The sequence below is a fragment of the Puma concolor genome, chromosome B1, assembly GCF_028749965.1.
Source record: "Puma concolor isolate L17-30 chromosome B1, mPumCon1.1.hap2, whole genome shotgun sequence".
Lineage (NCBI taxonomy): Eukaryota > Metazoa > Chordata > Mammalia > Carnivora > Felidae > Puma > Puma concolor.
The window spans coordinates 204,597,572-204,619,343 of NC_141670.1; the positions used below are offsets into that span (position 1 = coordinate 204,597,572).

Sequence of the window (21,772 nt, forward strand, 5' to 3'; positions counted from 1 at the left end):
ATCGGTACCCGAGGCCCTGGTGATTTAGACCCGTGGACCGCCAGTGGCCTGCCCAGGAAGGGGACCCTGAGGGTAAAGACCCAAGAGCCATGGCCCAGGAAAGGGTGATCGGAGCACCACGGCAGGCCTTGGGGACACAGGGAGCCCTGTCCCAGCGCCTGACCAGGTGCCTAGTGACCTCCTAGATATCCCCCCGATCAGCCCCACCTGCCCCGCCCCGGTCACCCCGCTCGCTCAACCCCACCTCTAGGGAGTGCACACCCTTTGGGGTCCCCTAGAGCCTCAGGTAAGGGCCGGCTCCTTATCCTGCGTCCCAGTCTCTGCCTCTGTCTCGGGGTCTGCCCGGCCCAGCCCGTCCTCACCCACGTCCGGAGGCCCGCAGGCCACCTGGTTCAGCATCCCCGGCCCAGCCTGGGGTCTATTCCACCTCCTTTCTGGAAGGTTCAAGTCCTCTGGCTTGACCCTGGCGAGCTGCAGGGACTTGGGCCGTGAGGGTCCCAAGGCGACTGTGAGGAGGGATGCGGCCCAGCAGGGGAGGGGGGGTGAGGAGTCCTAATGAGAACCAGAGGGAGCTGGCGGCCCAGCCCTTCCTGGCGGGAGCCCCTCCAATCCCAGAAGGCTGCAGTTCCGGGGCCGGGGCCAAGGGGGCTGCGGTTTACGTCAGACAAGCCTGGGGCTTCTCCAGTCAGAGCCTCTGGGGTCTGTCACGAGCATTTGGGCCAACCAAGGACCCCCGGCTTTTTGGCAGACTGTTCTGCAGCAAACATGAGGACCTACTGTGTGCCAGGCACTTGTCAAGCCGCATCTTGTTAACTGCTTTCATTTTCAAAGTAGCTTTCTTCTCCCCGCTTTACAGATGAGGAGACTGAGGCCCAGAGGCCCGAGCCCTTAACCTCGGTCTGCACAGCTGGGAAGGCAGCCCGGTGATTTTATCCTTCCCACCGGTGCTTGTAGGTGAGATAATCACACTCAAACGCGAGGTAGGTGGGAGGAGGGGACAGTCTGCTCCCCTCCCGCAGGATCGCCCATGGCACGGGGCGGGGGAGGGCCTCTGGGGCCACCCCGAGTTGGGAGGTCGGCTGTCACCAGCAGGGAGGGCCACGGAGAGCGCCAAGGGGCTGATGCAGGGGCAGCCAGGTGTGTTCCAGAAAGGTGCAGGTGCCCCGGGCGGGGACGACAGTGCTGGCCGCTCCCCCCCGCGGGCCCACCGGTGCCAGGCTCACTCCCCAGGGTCCTACGGCCAGCGCCCACAGCACGCAGACCCAACGGGCCAGATTTCTGACAACAGTGAGCTGATGGCAGTCTTCATTATGTTCCCGCAGCTCCACACTTGATGGGCTTGAGGGGAAAACACAGCCACGATTTGTTCCTTTGATTATTTCTGGATTTGCAGTCCAGCTCCCATGACCACAAGAGGAGACCGAGACTGGCTTTTCTTGTTTTGTTGTTTTTTTAAGTTGAAGGACACAGGAGTGTGGGCCAAATGAGACTGCTCGACAGTTAACTTATTTTTATTTTTTATTCTTCAGTAGGTAATACAAGAGGGCAAGGTCACTTATAAGGAATTAGGAGTGGGAACGGCTTTGGACTTGACGAGGGCTACACTGACGAGAAGGGGATGGAGCCAGTCCTACGCGGTTGGCCCCTGCCCAGCTTCTTCTGTAGGAAAATGATTTCCAGACTAGAATTCTACCCAGTGCTATAGACTGAATATCTGCAGCCCCACCCCCAGGTTCGTACGTTGAAACCCTAACCCCCAATGTGACGGCGTTAGGGGGAGGCCTTTGGCGGGTGCTTGGGTCATGAGATCCCAAGAATGAGATCAGTGCTGTTACCAAAAAGACCTCAGAGTGCCCCCCTTACCCCCTCTGCCTTGTGAGAAATAAGCAGAAGGCGCCATCTGTGAACCAGGAAGCAGGTCCCCGCCAGACACCAAAGCCAACAGAGCGTGAGCTCTGCCCCACGAGGGAGTCAACTCAGACCAAGCAAGATGCAGAACACCTGGTGTGTCCAAAGTTCTGGGCACTTACTTGTTTATTGTTTAAGTAGCCTTCACACTCCGCGCAAAGCCCAGCGAGGGGTGTGAACCCACGACCCCGAGATCGAAACCTGAGCTGAGATCAAGAGTCGGACGCTTAACCAGCTGAGCCACCCAGGTGCCCCCAAAGCTCTGGAGATTTAGACAAGACAAAGAGTTTGGTGTTGAGTTAGGAATAAGCACACACACACACGAAAACCAGATAAAATAACATAGCAATTGATAACTATAGGGGAAAAAACGTAAGGCGGATAAAGTGATCATCGTATATGACCTGGCTCTGCTGGCTCTGCTGTGGGTTACATTTACATGATCATATGAATCCACTCCACACCACACTCTCTGTGATCGGGAGGGATGATGAGAAGGCGTGTGTGGGGTGGGAGTAGGGATGAGAGCAAGCTAGTGCCTCTCCTCCATAAAGGAAGTCAGTACTATTGACCAAGCTGAAAAAAGCAAGAATCGGCAACACAAGAAGGCTATTTTGGAATACAGACATAAACACCCAAAGAATTAGTTTCAAAAGGAAAAAGGAAGTGGTTGCCTCTGGGGAAGAACAGTTGGTGTAGTGGGCGGGTTCATAACAAGCCTTGGGAATGATATAATTCCTTAGATCACAAGCGCATACAGCTTTGATGTAAAATGAGACAGAAGGAAAGCTGTCCTGCGAGCCGTGGAAAAGAACAGCTCGGACGGTGGCCTGAGACGTGTGTCCCAGAGGGGGATGGGGAGTCGTCCCAGCTGGAGAGGCAGGGGGAGGGGGAAGCATGAGATCTCAGGGCCACAGGCTCCTGGTGGAGGGTGTAGACTTCAGAGTCCAGCAGATAGATGGGTCCGGGGGTCCCCACTGTGTGGGGTCATGTCCCCCTTCCCAGTGTCGTGTGTTGTGTAGGAGGAAGACATTTGGCCTCACACCCTGAGATGCGCAGGAAAGTCACAGCAGCAGAGGCCGTGTGGACGGGGACGGGGAGGTTCCGGCACCTTGAGCTTGCCTCCTCCTAGATCCTAACTGGAGTCCCTTGAGTGCGGGGGCTGTGGGCCCAGGCCTGGGGACCAGCTGGTGCTCGGTGCCATGGGCCCATGTGGCCAGCCCTCGTGCCATGCTGGAGCTTTGTCCTCCTGATTCTGCCACCAGATGTAGGGCCGATGCGATTTTTTTCCCATTTGAGGGTCATAGGAGTGAGGCCCAGGGTTCATTTATATTCCGAGAAAAATATAACGCCTGGTGCCTCTGCCCCCAGCGCGAGAGCAAACAACTCCTCGCTCGGGGAAGAGGGGATACGGATCCGTGCTCACGGGCCCCAGCTGTCCCTTGCGCTCGGGCCAGTTCTCTCCAAATTACTGGCAAATTCTGCAGTTCTGACAACAGCTGTGAACACTCTGTCTCCCCGTGAGCTCCATGGCCAACGCAAAGGACTCAGTTTGCTGAGCCCTAAATCTGCCCCTGGCCCCGTGTGCCCGGGCGCCCTGGGCAGTGACACGGGTGGAGGGCTGGCTCAGGGGCCTCTGAGTGCTTGGTCTCGTCCTTGCTGCTTACAGCGTGGGCTGCTGTCAGGCAGCTTTGGTTCCCCCCCCGAGACGTGACGGTAAGGTGAGTCCCACTGACCCGGGATCTGCATTCAACCGTTACCGGGGAGGTTAAAGTTCAGGGCACTCTGGCTTGTAGGACTGAATTCCCACCCCAATCGCCCAAGGTTGAGAAAGGTGAGGTTCAGGGAGGTGGAGTGACCGAGCCCCGGGGTGAGCCCACGCACGCGTCAACTCTCTGGCCTCAAACCCGGGGCCGGGCCAGCTGGGGCTCAGAGGACCGCTGGCTCCAGTCTGGACGCAGCCTCTCGGGACACGCAAGGGACGCGCTAACTGCCCGGGCCTCAGTTTCCTCCCCTGGAAAGTGGGGAGAATCGTATCTGAGCGCTCCTGCATTTTGCATACTCTTAGGAGCCCCCGCTCTGCCGTGGGCGGACCCAACCGTGCCCGGGGCTGAGGGCAAGCAAGGGCAGAAGGCGGCAGACGCCGGAGCCCAGCGCCGGTCTGAACCCCAACTCCACCCCTGCCGGCTGTGTGACCCTGGGCGAGGCACCTGCCCTCTCTGTGCTTTGGGTTTCCTCTTCCGTGAACGAGAGAACGCCTGGGGATGAGGCACGCGGCTCTCTGTTGGCTGCCTACCACGGAGCCTGTTACCGGGTGAGCTCTCTAGCTTTGTGGAGCAGACATTAGAGAAAACAGGGTGCTAGGCCAGGCTCAGCTGGAGGGAGAAGGACCCAGGGGTGGGGGGCCCAGGGGAGGCTTCCCGGAGGACACCCCAGGCCAAGGCCACGGGGGAAAGGAGCAGGCAGGGGCGAGGGCCCGGTGGGGGGAAGGAGACCAGGGGACCCTCTTGATGGTGCACAGCGGCCGGCTGGTCCCAGCGGGGCAGGCACGGACTGTGGAGACGCTGGACCCCCCCCCCCCCACCCACCCGCCAGACTAGTCACCAGGCCTAGTGATGCTGGTTTCCCACCAGCTTATTTTGTCTTCTAGAAAGAGCCGAGTGAAGGACCTTGGCGAGAAGTGAAGCCAGGCTCGGGGTTTGGCCGCTGAGGGCCGCGTCCTCGGGCTCTGCCCACGGGAGGGGTCCCAGGCCGCTGTGGACACAGCACGTCCCTCCCGGCCTGCCCTCTGTCTACGGGACACCCCTCCTCACAGACCGCCCCCCCCGCTCACGGGCACCCCCTCCTCAGGTCCACCCTTGCAGTGACGAGGGCCCCACCCGCATATGTCCCCGTGGAGGGGTCCCCAGGTTCGGGGACAAGGGGCTGGAACTGCTGCGCCCGCAAAGCCAGAGGCAGAGAGGATATGCAGGCGCGAGGTCGGCCCGTGGCATCTGAGCTGGGGCCCCGAATGACTCCCGGGGGCTCCAGGAAGCTGGGGCCCAGGACGGGGTGAAGGACACACGTTCGGGAGGACGGCGGCCACCTGGACCCCTTGGTGGAGGGCTCCTCCGCGCAGGCCAGGCCGCTCTCCCACAGCCGCCCGGCGGGGCCGTGTCTCCCTTGCACAGCTGGGAAGCCGGACTCGGGAGCCTGTCACTCGCTCCAGGTGGCCAGGCTCACGAAGGGCAGAGCAGGGCTCAGGCAAAGCCCCTCTGTAGCCTGCCCTGCCCACCTGCCTCCCCACCACCTTCAAAGCCAAACTGACCGCCGGGGTCTCCATCCTGGGGACTATCCGCCCCCCCTTCCACTTGACTGGACCGTGGCCGTCACTCCCTTCTCTTCGCATGGTGTGTGCAACCCAGCAGCAAGTTCTACAGGTGCCACCTGCAGACGATCTAGAACCTTCTCCCCACCTCTGCTGCTCTGAGCCACGAGCGGCAGCTGGGATGGCCCTGCGGGAGCCTCTGACCGTCTCCCTGCTTCTGCCCTTGCCCATTTTTACTTTTCCCACAGAACGTGCTGCTGTCTGGCATTTTATGTTTTTACTCGTTAACAGTTTCTCCTTATTGTTTCCTGTTTGAATCTGCCTCTCCCCCCAGATGTCCGGGCCACAGGAGCAGGGGCTCCCTGCTTTGCTCCCTGTGCCCCGTGTCCCGGAACAGCCGTCAGAGAACGGGCAGATGCAGGGTGGGGGTGGCCAGCCCGAGCGGGGCTCTGATGGAGGGAAGCACGGGGAAGGGCTCAGGAGGGCTCCCTAGAGGAGGTGAGGCTGGGTTGAGTCTGCCTGGCCGTGCAATTCAGAAACGGGGTGTTGCAATGACCAGCATTAGCGTGGGCTCCGCAAGGACATCCTACCTCCCTGCTAATTGCATGAAGCTTTAAAGAGGCGATCGCAGGGGCGCCTGGGTGGCTCAGTCGGTTAGGCGTCCGACTTTGGCTCAGGTCGCGATCTCGCGGTTCGTGGGTTCGGGCCCTGCATCGGGCTCTGGGCTGATGGCTCAGAGCCTGGAGCCTGTTTCCGATTCTGTGTCTCCCTCTCTCTCTGCCCCTCCCCCGTTCATGCTCTGTCTCTCTCTGTCCCCAAAATAAATAAACGTTAAAAAAAATTAAAAAAAAAAAAAAGGCGATCGCAGAGGGCAGAGGCCCAGGTGATGCACTGTTGTGCCCCGGGAACCAGCAGGTGCCCAGTCCAGGAAGGCCTTCGTGCAACCAGCAGTAACCGGATGCTTGTCGTATGCGCAGGGGGCTCAGAGACCCCGAGGAGAACCACAGAGCCGTGGCCCAGCCCACATCCACAGACAGCACGTCCGTGGGACGGAAGCAGATGCGTCGCACGGATGGGTGAGAGGCAGGGAGCGGGGGTTGGGTGGGAACAGCCCCCACAGGAGGAGCTGCAGGGAGGACATCGAAGGAACAGTGTCAGAGGTAGAGGGAACAGCCTGTGCAAAGGCTCCAAGCGGGAGGCCCCGCTGCCCCTCTGTCCTCAGGGGGGCCTGATGGGCCTGTGGGTGGACAGTGCTTGGCCCTTCACACAGCGACTTCAGCAGGGAGGGCCAGAGCTCCTTTAAGCCGAAATTGGCCAGCACAGCTGTTCGCGTTGTTCGCTCTCCGACAGCAGCCTGGCCAGCACGCCACTGAAGCCCCACTTGGTTGTTTTGGGTTTGATTTGTGTTTTTCTTTTTAAGGAAAAACAGCTGCGCGGCCAAGAGCGAATGGGTATTTTGGAGAAACTTCTGATACCACAAGCCCAGCTTGGAAACTTGGAAACACGCCCCTCCCGCAGGGCCGGCGGCAGCGATCCCACGCACGGGCTGGACGGAGCTGCCCCCTCCAGGGGTCACGATCAAGGCGACCACCCGGTCCCTCGGGCCTCAGACTCAGGCCAGCAGGGCACCGGCCCTCCTCCGTCCTCCCGTGACGGGAGCCCTCCCTGCAGGTGGAGCACTCAGACCGGCTCGCCCAGTGCGTCCCCCCGCCCACTCTGCGGCCCCGCTTGCCGTGCGTCCCCCCCGACTCTGGGGCCCCGCTCGCCACAGCAGCAGTGACGGTCAGCATCTCCTGAACCTTCTAACGCCAGCCTGGCCTAGCATGTCTGCAAATCCTGAAGGAGTCCCGCCACATAGGGGACGCTGTCCCATTTCGCAGATGGGGGAACTGAGGCGCCACAGGCCTGCCATCATGTGCCTGAGCCCCGGAAGCAACATGCCAGCTCCCTTCCCTCCAGGGTACCTGCGTCCGGCTTAGAAAAGGGCCAAGAGGCAGAGTGGTGCCCGGTCCAGGGCCCAGAGGGGACACAGGGAGGTCCCTGGAGGCTGGCACGTGAAGGGCCCTGAACGCCAGTCCGAGGCGCCGCCACTGGACCCCCAGAGCAGTGGGAGCATGGAGGCTGGCTCGGGGGGTAGCGGTCCCAGGAGGGCCCCAGAGGGAGGGAGCACCCTGAGCCTCGGCAGGCCCAGGTACCAGGGGGCCGAGGGTCCCCTGGGAATCCAGCCGGTGATCCCAAGGATGCGCCTTCCTGGGGAGGAGGGGGCCGGGCCAAGCTACTTTCTTGGGGACCTGGCTCTGGCTGCCTGGTCCAGGGGAGGCGGGAACCCAGGGGCCCTGGCACCTGCCCAGCGCTCTCCCACGGTGGGCAGACCTTCCCTCCAAGGGTCGGTCTCCTCAAGGAGCAGAGAATAAAACCTCTTTTGAGCCTGGCTCCCCCGAGACGCGGCCCCACCCGAGGGCTGTCCCCGCTGCCAGGAGACGTACACACACGCACGCTAAACCCACGGGGGGTCTCTTTCCAGCCATGAAATCAAAACGTTCTGGAACAGCAGAGCTGGCACTGGGGGGTGAGCTGGCTGCCGCGTCCCATGCTTTGCTGTTGACTTTATAAATTGGGATAATGAGTCTGAAATGGAAACTTAGATCAGCCATTAAACAACAAAAACGTTCGTGGACCGCAACCCAGAAATTCTGCTTCTGGGAGTGCATCCTAAAGAAATAGTCCCAAATACGTGGAGGAGAGGGACGTGCACGCAGTCGCCCATCCACCCTTGCTGTGCCGTTCGCCAGGAACCGGAACGCGGGTCCAGCGGCAGGGGAAGGGCCGAGGGACGGGGCTGGCTTGCCGGATGGAATAGTACGCAGCCGTTTACAAGGTCCGCATGAGCGCTGCACGGCGCCACGGGAAACACCAGAAGTGGAGCGTGAACAGAAGAAACAAGGGAAGGATGGGTCAGCCCGGGAGACTCACTGCAGGAGGGGGTGTGCAGAGCACCATGCAGTGAGGCGCTTGTCCTCTGATTTTGGAACCTCACAGAATTTGTTTATATGGTTTGTATGGTTTTAACCAAGAGAGATGCTCTCAGCTGGAAGGCCTGTGCTAGAGCTTTGAGTTCAAATCCGCGCATTTAGGAGCCAGAGAAACTGAGGCACGGCCGGGAAGGGGGCCCGAGGCTCCATGGCAGAAGGGAAGGCGGAGGCCTCCTAACGCACAGGGCACCGGGGCACGGCCCCACCCGGGGGGTCTTCCTCGAGCCCCCAGCTGGGCCAGGAGCTGAGGGTTTCCTGGAAGGACACAGGCCTAGCCTGGGAACACCCTGCAGCAGGGAGGGGACAGGCCCCGGGGCCCTGGGGGAGGGGAGGAGCGCTGCCCGGTGAGGGGAGTGCCCACCTCCAGGAGCTGGAGCCCAGCTTGCTCCGCGCTGCCTGGCTCTTCCACACCCCGCCCCCGCCCCGGGTCTGCAGGGCTGGGCTCCCCGGGCGCCAGAGTCTGCGTCTTGAAATCCTCAGGCTCGGGCGCCCTCCGCAGGGGTGTCGCCGTCAGCTGTGGGAAGAGGCGCCGTGGGGCCCCCCCGACTCACTCAGCTTCATCAGCCGTCGGGGAACCGCAGACCGAAACCGCAGCGAGACGTTTCTGCACCACCGTAGAGGAGGCAGTGTCGAGACGGGGATGGGGGGGGGGGGGCCGAGGAGCAGGCCGCGTGCGGTCCCCCGGCCGTGAGCTCCCAGCGGAGACGCGCCGGGTGCACCCAGAGACCCGGGACGGCCTCAGGGCAGCCGCGCGGACACGGCCCAGACGGCCACCCACGGGCGCACGGGTAAACCGAGGTGCGGCCGCACGGCGGAGACCACGGGGCGTGATGTGGCGGTCTCCAGCCACACACGTCACTTGGGCGCTTCTCCCAGATGCACGGCAGAGTGAGCACAGCCAGACACAGAAGGCCTCGCGTCCGCGCCGAGCGGCCACGCTTGCGTGGTGCAGTGACCCAGGTGGGGGTGCGGGGAGGGGACAAGGCAGGCCGGGTTCTGCTCACGCGGCCTGGTCGGTAGGAGCAGTGTGAATCTGCCCGGGCGACTGGCCGGACGTCCGTCACGCAGAGAGAGAGCTGGGCACTGCGGTCCGGGGAAGAAGGCTGTGGCTTTCCCGTCACCCTCTGGGCTCCCATCTCCTCAGGACATCTGCCGAACGAACGGGACAGGGCCTTCTGGGCCCTGGCCGCTGCCTGCTCGGGTGGGTCCCTGCCCTCCTGGGCCCTTCCAGGAGAGTCTGGGGGGTCGGGTGGGGTGGCCAGGAGCAGCCTGCTCTCCCGTCGTGGTCAGCTTCCTGTGGGCCGAGAGGTCACAACAGAAGTGGGGGGCCGAGGACCGAGACGGAGGACTCCGGCAGCGTGCGAGGCAGGCCCTGGCAGGGGCACGGCGGGGAGCTGGCAGGGTCAGGGGGTCAGCCATGGCCTGATCTCCCAAGTCAGGGTGGTGCAGCAGCCAGGCCCTGTAGGGCTCCCCCCCCCCCCAAGGACCCCCACACTCGCCCTAGACATGCTGTGTTCCGAGTGCTTGCTGCCCAGAGGGCTTTGAGGGTAGCAGTAGAGTTTGCTGCAGAACGGGGTCAGTAGCAAAGAGAGAAGCCCTCCGCGTGCTCCGCAAGCCCACCGCACCCCTGCAGCGGGGCTTGGCGAGGCAGGTGTCAGGGCCGGCTCGAGCCCCCACCTCTCCCTTCCTGGCAGCCGGACCCTGGCTGGCCTGGCGCACAGGTGGGGAGACGCAGCTTGAAACAACCTTGAGATTGAACAGCCTAATTAGGATTGACTTTCCCCGGCTGCAAGCAAAGGTCGTGAGGCCGCCTGGATGGAGCTCAGGTTGGGGTAGGGGGACTCCCAGAGCCCTCCAAACACAGGGACAAACAGCCGCCTGCCCTTCTGTCTCTACTCACTTGCACCCTGGACCTCCCACCGTCTGCATGTGGGGAAACCGAGGCCCAGAAAGGGCCAGGAATTCGTGTCAGACCGCACAGCAAGGAACTGGGCCCTGGGTCCTTCTGCCAACACAGGACACTGGGGTTCCGATGACAAGCATTCGAGGCCTCGTGCCCCGGGGCCAAGGGGCTGGGCGGGGACCAGGCAGGATGAGTGTCACAGCCCGGACACGTCGTCAATACCGTCCTCCCCAAACAGTTGTCACAAAGAAGGTCGGCTTGGCAGAAGTGATTGCTGAGACCGGCGAGAGATAGGAGGTGCCTCTGTGGCCTGGGGCCTGCGGTGCAGGTGCCCCAGATGGGCCGGGGGTCAAGCGCGGGCACGGGGAAGAAGCCGGCCCCTTACAGGGGGGACGGAGAGGCCAGGCCTGTGCTGGTCAGCCAGGAGCGCTGCAAGGGACAGGACACCCGCCCTGCAGGGGCCTAAACAGCGGGTCTCTCCCACCAGCAAGCAGCCTGGGACTCAGATGGCCACTCAGGGGCCCTGCTGCTGTCACTGCTTTGCCCATCGCTGTCCCTGGCGGCCCCCATGGTCTCAAAGCAGGTGCCGCCTTTCCAGGCGGGCGGGTGGCGGAGGGCAGAGGGGCTTCCCAGAATCTATCACTTCCCGAAACCTTCCCAGAAACCCCATCCCCACCGCTGACACCCGCTGCCCAACCTAGGAGGCGCGGCAAACTGGCTTCCCGGGGCCACCGTAACAAAGAACCACACGCTGACATCTGTTCTCACGCTTTCCAGAGGCCAGAGGCCCGAGGTCAAGGCGTGAGGCCTCTCTCCTTGGCAGGGAGCCATCCTCTCCCCACGTCCTCACCTGGTTGTGCCCCTGTGTCTGTGTCCTAATCTCCCTTTTTATAAGGACACGGCCCTAGCGACCTCATTTTACCCTAGTCACCTCTTTAAAGACCCCATGTCCAAATATGTCACGTCTGGGGGGGCACCACTCAGCCATCACGCGTGGCCACCCCCAGCCAGTCCAGCGCGGGCCGGACAGGTCCGCGCGCTGGCCCAGGGCTGGTCAAACCACAACCGTTGGAGCCCGCTGTCTTGTCACCCTCTGTCCTCGAGGCTTCCTGCTTACTCGTTTAGCCTGAGGCGTCTGCTCCCATGTGGTGACCTCACCCGGAAGAGGTATCCGGGGGCTTCTGCCCTGGCGCAAAGTCTATGCAAAGGTAACAGGTGGTGAAATGTTCTGGGGCTTCCTTCACCAGGGGCCTGAGCCAGCCGCAGCCGTCTGGAACTCTGCCCGTGTTTACTGAGCACCTAGCATGTGCCCAGCACGGCGACAGGCGCTTGGCGGGCACAGCGAGAGGCAGTGGCTTCCCAGGAGGTCCAGGACGCCCCGGGGGGAAGTTCTCGGGGGCGGCAGGAAGGGCGTTCCAGGCGAGGGAGCAGCCGTGCCAAGGCCCAGCGGTGTGAGGAGGGGCTGCAGGCAGCAGCGGGAGGCAGGCTGGGAGTCCAGGCTCCTGCCCGAGGGCAGTGGGACCCCCGCGAAAACTCCGGGCTGGGGCTGGGCTCGGGTTTGTGTTGGACACACCTGGGGAGACTGGGCCGGAAGGATGGGCTCCGAACAGAGGGGAGGTGTGCAGCTGGGACAGACGCGCTCAGTAAGAACCTAGAGCAGCTGGACGGAGCAGGGAGGCAGGAAGGACACACCCGGACATCTGGCAGGAGCCAAGACATAGTCATCCTTGCTGAGTGTGGGGGTGCTGGGTGAGTGTGGGAGGGGAGGGTGGATGTCCAGCGGGCGCGGGAGAGATGGGGGGGTGGGGCTGGTGGATGTGGGAGGGGCTGGTTGGAGGTGGGGGAGGGGCTGGTAGATGAGGGGGAGGGGCTGGTAGATGTGAGAAGGGCTGGGTGGAGGAGGGGGTGGGGCTGGGTGGAGGTGGGAGGGGCTCGGTGGAGGTGGGGGAAGAGGATGGAAGTAAGGGAGGGGGATGAAGGTGGGATGGGCTGGATGGATGGCGGCAGGGAGGAGGATGGATGTGGGGCAGGGGCGTGGAGGTGGGAGGGGCTGGGTGGAGATGGGAGGGATTGGATGGAGGTGGGAGGGGCTTGTGGAGGTAGGAGGGGTTGGGCGGAGGTGGAGTGGGGGATGGAAGTTGGGGGAGGGACTGGATGGAGGTGGGAGGGGCTGGTGGAGGAGGGAGGGGCTGGTGGAGATGGGAGGGGCTGGGTGGAGGGGGGAGGGGCTGGTTGAGGTGGGAGGTGTTGGGTGGAGGTGGGAGGGGCTTGTGGAGATGAGAGGGACTGGATAGAGGTGGGAGGGGCTGGTGGAGATGGGAGGGGCTGGGTGGAGGAGATAGGAGGAGCTGGGTGGGGTGGGAGGGCCTGGAGGAGATGGGAGGGGTTGGGTGGAGGTGGGAGGGGCTTGTGGAGATGGGAAGGACCGGATGGAGGTGGGAGGGGCTGGTGGAGGTGGGAGGGGCTGGGTGGAGGTGGGAGGGCCTGGAGGAGATGGGAGGGGTTGGGTGGAGGTGGGGCGGCGGAATGGAAGTTGGGGGAGGGACCGGATGGAGGTGGGAGGGGCTGGTGGAGGTGGGAGGGGCTGGTGGAGATGGGAGGGGCTGGGTGGAGGAGATAGGAGGAGCTGGGTGGGGTGGGAGGGCCTGGAGGAGATGGGAGGGGTTGGGTGGAGGTGGGAGGGGCTTGTGGAGATAAGAGGGACTGGATAGAGGCAGGAGGGGCTGGTGGAGGTGGGGCACTGGATGGAAGTTGGGGGAGGGACTGGATGGAGGTGGGAGGGGCTGGTGGAGGTGGGAGGGGCTTGTGGAGATGGGAGGGGCTGGAGGAGATGGGAGGGGCCGGGTGGAAGAGATAGGAGGGGCTGGGTGGAGGTGGGAGGGCCTGGAGGAGATGGGAGGGGTTGGGTGGAGGTGGGAGGGGCTTGTGGAGATGAGAGGGACTGGATAGAGGCAGGAGGGGCTGGTGGAGGTGGGGCACAGGATGGAAGTTGGGGGAGGGACTGGATGGAGGTGGGAGGGGCTGGTGGAGGTGGGAGGTGCTTGTGGAGATGGGAGGGGCTGGAGGAGATGGGAGGGGCTGGGTGGAGGTGGGAGGGCCTGGAGGAGATGGGAGGGGTTGGGTGGAGTTGGGAGGGTCTTGTGGAGTGGGAGGGACCGGATGGAGGTGGGAGGGGCTGGTGGAGGTGGGAGGGGCTGGAAGGCCCAGGCACCCATGGTGTTGGTGGCCACGGCACCCCCATGCCCCCGGAGTTTTCAGGGGGGCTTGGGGAAGTGCGGTACCTGGCCGGAGGCTGGGGTCTGTTGAAACCACTGTGGTCCTGGTCCTGGAGCACACCAGGGAAAGGACATGGTCGCTCCCCTGCAGCCGGTGGAAGGGGCACTTCTCCAGCCTGGCTGCGGGAAGACAGGGAGCAAACACAGACCAGACGCCCGTCTGATGCCAGCAGCTGGGCAGGACGCCCATGCCCGCTTCCCTCCTGTCCCCACAAAGGACCGTGTGTCCCCCTGGCTGGGCTGCTGTCACAGCTTTCTGCGCGAAGCGAGGTCTCGGCCGCCTGGGCCCGCCAGGCAGGGGTGGGGTACCCTGGGATGGGGGCGGGCACCGTCCGCAGAGCTTTCATCATCACCGTCACCGTGGCCACAGACCGGAAGTAGGAGGGGCGCAGAGGTGAGGGTTCTGCGGCCTCCTGTCCCTGAGTGCCCTGTACCGCCTGCCCTCTCTGGGAGGTTGGGTCTGCCTGGCTGTAAACCCAGCTCCTCGCAACCCCAGGGGCTCACCTGACGGCAGGTGAGTGAGCGCACCGGGGGGGGGGGGGGGGGGGGGGGGCGACTGGACACCCACCTTCTTCACGGTCCAGTGAGGACGGACCATCCCAAACTCCTCGGGCTTTCTATTCTGTAACAGAGTCTTTCCTAAATCTTTAACACTCCCTGCCCACCCCCAAACGCTCCAGAAAGAACCACCAACTTGTGTCCTGTGACCCCCTGGTATGCCAGTGTGGCTGGAAGGGCCTGAGGAGAAGGTGGAGGGAAGGAACCTTCTAGAAGGAAGAGCTTACCACAGACAGAACACCCAGACAGACCACAAGGCAGAAAGTCTCCCTTTGCTCTTTTTCGCACACAGCGGTCCCGGAGCCTCCTCTGGACTAGCCCCTCGCCCGAGGGAGCCCTCTCCGAGGTGACCGCAGGCCGGTCACTGAGGCCGTCCCGGTATCAGCCTCCTCATCTGGAGAATGGGGATGACCCCCACCTCTCGGATCAGGTGACACGTGGACGGTAAACTGCTGGGGGCCTGCGCTGTGGAGGAGGGGGGGTTGGGTTTGCACCCAGCTCCCGCCTGTGGGCCGCTGCCCACCCTCAGGGCCCACGTCCTCGCTCTGACGCTGGCTGTGTGGCGGGCCCCAAGTGGACACTGATTCCCCAGCCAGCGTCACGCACACGTCTCCCGCCGCCTCCCCATGAACATCCGTGTGGCCCAGTGTCCACCCGCCCCGTGAATTCCCTGGACACACGTGTCCCCTTATTTCCCTCTGGGCAGCAGAACCAGAAATTGAAATCCACACACCCCGCGTGCATGTGCCCCACTGTCAGAGGGACCCTGGGCCAGCCGCCACACCACTTGCTGCCTCAGTTTCCTTCTCGGAAATGGATGGAGATCCAAACTTCTCTCCTCATGCTTCTGGAGGCTGGGAGTCTGAGATCCAGGCTGATTCCCCAGAGGCCTCTCTGCCTGGGGTGTTGACGGCCACCACTCTCCCCGTGTCCTCACATGGCCGGCCCTCTGCCTGTCTGTGTCCTACTCTCCTTACAAGGACACTTGTTGCACTGGATCAGGACTCACCCACATGACCTCATTATCACCTCCGTAAAGTCCCCATCTCCAAACACGGTCACGTTCTGAGATGCTGGGGGTGAGGGCTTCGCATGTGGGTTTGCGGCCATGACACCTCGGGTGGCTGTTACTTCGGGGAAGGAGGGCGTAAAAGCCGAGATCGGAAGCACCGTGGCCACAAGAATCCTTCTTGCGGAGCTCCCCTCCTCCACTCGCCCTGCCCGGCAGCCGGCCCCCTCCTGCACGGGTCCCCACGGAGGGCCTGCACCCTGCGCGGAGTGACGGGCTGAGCATGTGCGACCGCAGCCTCCTTGGGCAGTTCTGGAGTTCGTGCTCACAAACCGTCATCCTGAGTCCTGTCATCCACGTGATATTCTCCACGGGAATAGACCCGCCTGCCTCAGAGGCTTCAGTTACTGCAACTGGCAAGCGAGCATCTCTGGAAACGACATTTGTTCACTCCGTGGGACTGGAGGAGAGCTGCGGCTCGCGCTTTTCTCCTTGGGATGATTTTTAAAGAATTTCAACTGCAATGACGTTGCAAGATGAAAAACGGATTTTTCACCGGCTCTTGAGCTCTGTCTGGTCCTAGGGCTCCAGCATCAGTTTTGAGGCTGTCCACAGGGTATGCCTGCTGGAGATGGGACTCCATCCGTCCTTGGGGTGAAGGACGCGTCCACACCTCTGCTCACCCCTCCCTCCACCCGGCACCTCATGGGCGGGGCCCTGTGAGGGGCTCAACAAGAACCCCCTCCCTGGTCCAGAGGGAGGCAGCCCCACCCAGGGGCGGCTAACCAGGAGCTGCAGCCAGCATTGGGGCTGGAAAGGTGGCACGGGTGGGGAGGGGTCAGCGTGGGGGCCGAAGCAACAGCACAAACCCAGGCTAGTGACAGGAAAGCCCGTGTCTCCTATGGGGAGGGGTGAGTCGCCCCACTTGGTAGAGTGATGAGACCATAGCTGTATATGCCCATCGCTAAGGAACTTGGGGCCAAAATGGTCCTCCTTCCCTGTGGAATATCTAGACCCACCCAAATCATGCATTCATTCATTCATTTCATTCATTTATTTACTCATTCATCTTTTTCATTTAACTCATTGATTCATCTGTCCACCCACCCACCCCCCATCCACACGCCCATCCATCCATCCACCCACCCACCCACCCATCCATCCACCCACCCACCCACCCATCCACTCACCCATTCACCTACCCACTCACCCATCTATCCACCCATCCATCCGTCCATGCCTCCCTTCAGTGCTTGCCAAACACTTCCCATGAGTGGGCTTGTGCTGGGCGCTGAAGGCAATGGAGGATTCAGATCCAATCCAATCCCTGACTTTAATGAGCTTCCAGGCTGGTGGGAAGGCTGACCACAAACCAGTCAGTGTTTTCCAGGGAATTCTGGGCTATGACACGGAGGAGGAGGAATGTCACGTAATCCCTTTTGGGAAAAGGGGGACAGCTGGGCAGGGAAAGTAATGGGCCGCAGTAGCTGTCACGTGAAGTGGGAAGCAAGATCCTTCCCGGTACTATACCCGCATCCACACAGAAGCCCGAGGAAGGACACCGAGGGCGCCAGGCTCAGGCGCGGTGCCCAGCGGCTATCCTGGGGCTGGAAAGTCACGTGGGCAGCCAAGCAGCACCCAGGGATGGAGCGAACTGCCCACCAGGCCCCTGGCCCTTGATGACCGGGTGTTGGGGGTGCCCATACGGAGACAAAGACCACGTAACCAGGGCGCGCCCAAGGGGTGGCCCTCTGTGCAGGTCCAGGATCCACAGGAAGTTCCTGCTGTGGCCACCCTGGTTCCTGGAAAAGACCCTCTTTTGAGGTGGGAGGGCTGGAGGCCAAGAGCAGAGCTGGCCCCTGGGCGCGTGTGGGCAGCTGGTGGGACCACACAGGGTCATTCCCCATCTTGGCATCTTTGTAAAGGCCATGGGACGGCCCTTCCCGTCCCCAGGGTCACTGGCTACCCCGTTCTCCCCAGAATCCAGGCCCATAACAGAGGTGGGGGTCCTCAGACTCCGCACATCACCACTGGCCACAGTGCCCGGTCACAAGCATCCTGGTCAGTGAGCTGTAGGCCTTCCACATGCTCGGGACTATGACTTATAAAGGAGCAAACACCCTCAGGAACGGGAAGCAGTGTGCGCAAGCCTCCACACCCAGTGACCACACAGGCCTTGAACCTGGACCCACGTCCAAAGCTGGTCCTCTCCAGAAGCTGCCACCAGCCTCTCCGGGCTGCCAGAAGGAACATCGGGCTAGGGCGTTTAAGGACGATGACCTGAGAAAACAGTCCCGAAAACTGACTTTGTTTCTGCAAGCCTTGCTCAGGGGGAAGATCTCGAGAGATGTCAGAACTGTTTGCGAACTGAATTCGGGCACTTGGGACACGCACCCAGGGACTGTTCTCACGTCCTGTTTCCACGCCCCAAGCCTCCGGCCTTTGTAGGCGCACACTCAGGGTTCCTCTTGCAAAGCAAACAGTTCAGCACAACGTGGGCCCCTCCCCAAGAGACTGGCGAACCTAGCTGTATGCGCGAGCACGTAAAGGGAGTGACTGTGCTCACACGCCATTTCACGGGGCCAGGACTGCCTGCCTCTGGGGCTCTCAGAGCTGGGCCACCTCCCCGGGCCGCTGGGCAGCCTGGCGCGACAGGAACCAGCTGAGGTCCGTGCTTGCGCTTGAAGGGAAACGGGGCAGGAGAGTTTTCCCGGCAGCCGGCAGGACCCCTGGGTTCTCACAGGGCCTCCCTGACCTCCTGGACTCAGGATCAGTGCCCACAGCCGAGAAGAGTCCCCGCATAGAAGTTTCGATGACGGCAGGTGGCCGTAGGGAGAATGCGAAGGCGAAGCAGGGGCTGCGTGGGCTCGCTGGGCTGAACCACGTGGCCAGGAGTCCCCGATCCAGAGACTGAGGATGTCTTCCTGCCCCCCATGGAGAGTGGACCTCACACACATAGTCAGGAGCCACCCGGCAGGGCTGTTCTGCAGGTGACCGGGGGGCTGGTCTGACGCTGGGACTCCCTGCGTGGGGTCTGTCGGCCCGGGTGGCCTGCCTTGAGCTGCTCCTGTGCCTGGAGGCCGTTGCCTGAAGCCGTGTGGCCTCCTGTGTCTTCTGACAGGGCCCACCGTCTGGCGGGACACAGTCCGCATGGAGCGTGGGCAATGTCCAAACGGCTGCGTGCGCCAAGTCTCGCGGAAGGGAGGCTTGGGGACGGGACGCATGCCCGTTGCCCTTGGCGTGGTGCCAGGTGCGGCTGGGTGCTGGGTGCTGGGTGCGTGCTGACTTTGTGGGAGGGGTGGTCCCGGCGGCATAAAAAAGACCGGGGTAAAGGTGACTAGACTTAGGCCGGGCTATCAGAAGCACATCAAAAGTGACAGTCACCAAACATCAATGACACGTCCCACGGTAACAGAGGGCCCAACAGCCACCGTGGTGGCCACAAGGAAGACCTCAATCCCAGGATGTTAATGGGCTCTCACAAACGATGATGGGGTTTGGCGAGTTCTTCTTCATGCTGGTGTGGTTTCCATTTGTATCCACCCACCGGCCCCACGTAGCCGCAGGGGGCCGGCTCCTCGTCTGAGAGAGGACCCCACTCTGCAGCCGTTGTCCTCGGGGAGTCCGACATCCGGCCACGAGCACACACCTGTGTGCAAAGAGAGAAGGTCCCTCGCGTGGTCTTCTGCCTTTGTCTGTCTTTGCCATACATCCCCCTCGCCCCCCCCAGCATCGCACCAACGCAAACCGCTGAAGGCATTTCCTGAACGTCTGAGACCAGACAAAGGGTGCCACCATCACCTGTAAGTAAACTGTTCCGGCAGGGCCGGCAGATGCTAGCCAGGAAGGTTAAATGCCCGGTGAAGGTTTTGGAAAGGTAATGGCCAAACCATCGGTATTTGCCAATGACATACAGAGAAAACCGAAGAGAATCAGTGAAAGACTATTATAATTAAGGTGTTTTGAAAGGGACCAGTTACAAAGTAAACATACCAAAACAAGACAGCCTTTTATTAAAAACCTGAAAAAGTGGTCTTAGCTGGGAAGACTACTCGCCATATAGATATAAATTCTCCTGATAGTGATCTATAAATTAAACAAAACCCCCGAATTCCAAAGAATGGTTCATTAATCTGGGGAAGGGAGAGCTCGCAAGGACAAAACGATACCAAAATTAAAATGTGCATACTTAAGAAATGTTTTTCAGGGGCGCCTGGGTGGCGCAGTCGGTTGAGCGTCCGACTTCAGCCAGGTCACGATCTCGCGGTCCGTGAGTTCGAGCCCCGCGTCAGGCTCTGGGCTGATGGCTCAGAGCCTGGAGCCTGTTTCCGATTCTGTATCTCCCTCTCTCTCTGCCCCTCCCCCGTTCATGCTCTGTCTCTCTCTGTCCCAAAAATAAATAAATGTTGAAAAAAAAAATTTAAAAAAAAAAAAAAAAAAAAAGAAATGTTTTTCGAAAGATGAGCAGCACGGCTTTACCTGCTCCAAAGGATACTGAAAAGTACGAAAGCCACAAGAACAGAAACGGGAGGAGCTGACGTCAGAAAAGGCAATAAACTAGAAAAAGGCAGAAATAGGCCCTGGAACATCCACGATTCTGGCATTTGATCCAAGTGGCCGTTCTGGTTGGTCCATGCAAGGGGCCAGCTATCCTGGATCCCTACCTCACACCGTACCTCCAAGTGACTTCCTGGTCAGTTAAATACTGTGATGCACACTGAGAAGAATAAATGAAAATAGCAACAATCTTGGTGTGGGAGAGAACTTTCCAAGCATGACCTCAAAGGCCGGGGCAGAAAAGATTCTTAGTTTTATGTACATAAGATTTCAAATTTTATTTTAAACATCATGTTAAAGCAAAAAGAAAAAATTAATTAAAAGGCAGATGATAAATAAGGAAGAGTCATATAGACCATACGTATATGTTCAGGTTTATTGTCCTTAATATGTAAAAAGTATGTTTAAAATCAACAAAATATCGTAAAATCGAAAGGCTCCGTTAGGCAAAAAAACCAAGAAGGGACAGTCATCACAGAACACATAGAAACAGTCTCTAAATGGATGAAAAGACCCGTGCAGCCTCAGTGGGGGGCAGAGAAGGGTGCACCTGCCCAGGAGGTGTCAGGGCTCCTTACCTCTCAGACTGGAACCAGGAGGACACTGCAGGGAGGGGCCAGGAAGCAGTGTGGTAACACAGAGACACCCCGCACCCCAGGTGCCGCGTGCGGGCCAGGCCTGTGTCTGCTTCTGCATCAGCCCATGTCAATGCCGACAAACCGCAGAACTGGCAGACTTTGGTGCGTGCGGTTTCACCAGGGACACACGGGGATCCGCCCAGGCGATCTGGCCCCGCCTGGCTCTCACCCTATGCTTGTCCACCCTGGCGCCACCATCTGGGACTCACAAACCCCACCCTCAAGGCGCTGGTCCTGGCGAGCCGGCCTCCAGGGGCGGACCCGTGCACGGAGCTGCTCGGAGCAGAAACCCTAACGTCCGCGTCCCTCAGGAGGCTTGTGGACTTGAACCTTCGTGATGCTGGATAGGGGAATGCCCGAGGTGTGGCTTTAAGCGGGAAAGGGAGTGCGGCAAGAGGATGACCCCGTTTCTGTTAGGGGAATCACACGCACACGGGCGAGTGCACAGACACAGAGGGGGGCCTCGGGAATGGGGTGCCCCAGGGATGAACCACCCACCAGGCCCCAAGCGGTGGGCACAAGTCCGTCAACGTTCATGCCTCGGAGTGGCGGGGGCCGATCCGGCCAATCAGGACCACGAGGGACCGAATCCTTTGCCCTCTGGCCCCAGAGTAAATGAACACACGGCCAGGGGTTATCTCTGAGAGTGGAGTTGTTTTCTTTGACGGTTCCCAGTGCCCAAGGGCCACGTGTCGGCCGCACGGCCGGATTTCCAGTCTGTATGACGTGCCAGCTGCCGTGCTTCAGGGACAAAGACATTCCTGATGGACGGACGTGACAGCAAATCCTCAGAGAAGCTGCACGTGTGACACCAAGAGCCAATGTGTGGTGCCCTTAGACGCAGCACCCTCGACCCGGACGACCCCTTTGGGGCTGCTGGCAAAAACCACCCACCGCCCGCCGGGAGGCATATTAAATTCGGGTGCCATTGGATTGTTTCCTGCTTAAAACCAGGACACCGATTCTAGTGAGCGCCTGCTCCGTGCCAGCCCCGTGCTGGGCCAACGATGTTGGGATGGCCACGCAGGGGACCTCGTGCCCGGGCCACCCCGCACTTCCTGGCTGTTTGGCCCATGGCGGTGATTTAGGCGTTTGGGGGTCAGCGGGCACGGTAACACGACTCCCCTCACACGGTCGTCTGAGGGTCCAAGGAGGTGGGGACAGCAAAGTCCCTGCACGCAGTAAGTGCTCATCGGAAGCCGCCCCTGTTACCCACTGATGTGCTCCTGGCTGCCCTGGGGGCTCGGGGAGTGGGGCTGAGGCTTGAGAAGTCAGGGTCACCACCCAGGGGGTTTCCGAAGCTGGAAACAGAGCTCAGGGCCACTCTGGGCTGTTTGGGAAGGTAAGACTCCGTCCTCGTCCGCTTGGTACCACCTGTGCTCCGCGGGCGCCTGGGTCACGTGCGCCTGCTGCGCTCGGGCCAAGGGGCAGACCCCCGAAACGGAGAAGGGCCCCCAAGCCCGTCACCTGGAGCCGGGACACAAAGTGACCGGGTGGGTGTCTGGCAACCTCTGACCTGGCCCCTGCCGGAAGGAGCTCGCACTCAAGCGCGGCGTGGGGAGCTCCGAGCCGCTGGCTGACTGTG

General features: G+C 61.3%; 1 long non-coding RNA gene across 1 annotated transcript; it reads left to right on the plus strand.

Moving 5' to 3' along the window:
* The first annotated feature begins 230 nt into the window (after positions 1–230).
* Positions 231–4,450, plus strand: LOC147582142 (uncharacterized). Its single transcript, XR_015249853.1, has 3 exons — positions 231–954; positions 1,530–1,732; positions 3,977–4,450. It is a non-coding gene; the product is annotated as an uncharacterized LOC147582142 (long non-coding RNA).
* The last annotated feature ends 17,322 nt before the right edge of the window (positions 4,451–21,772 follow it).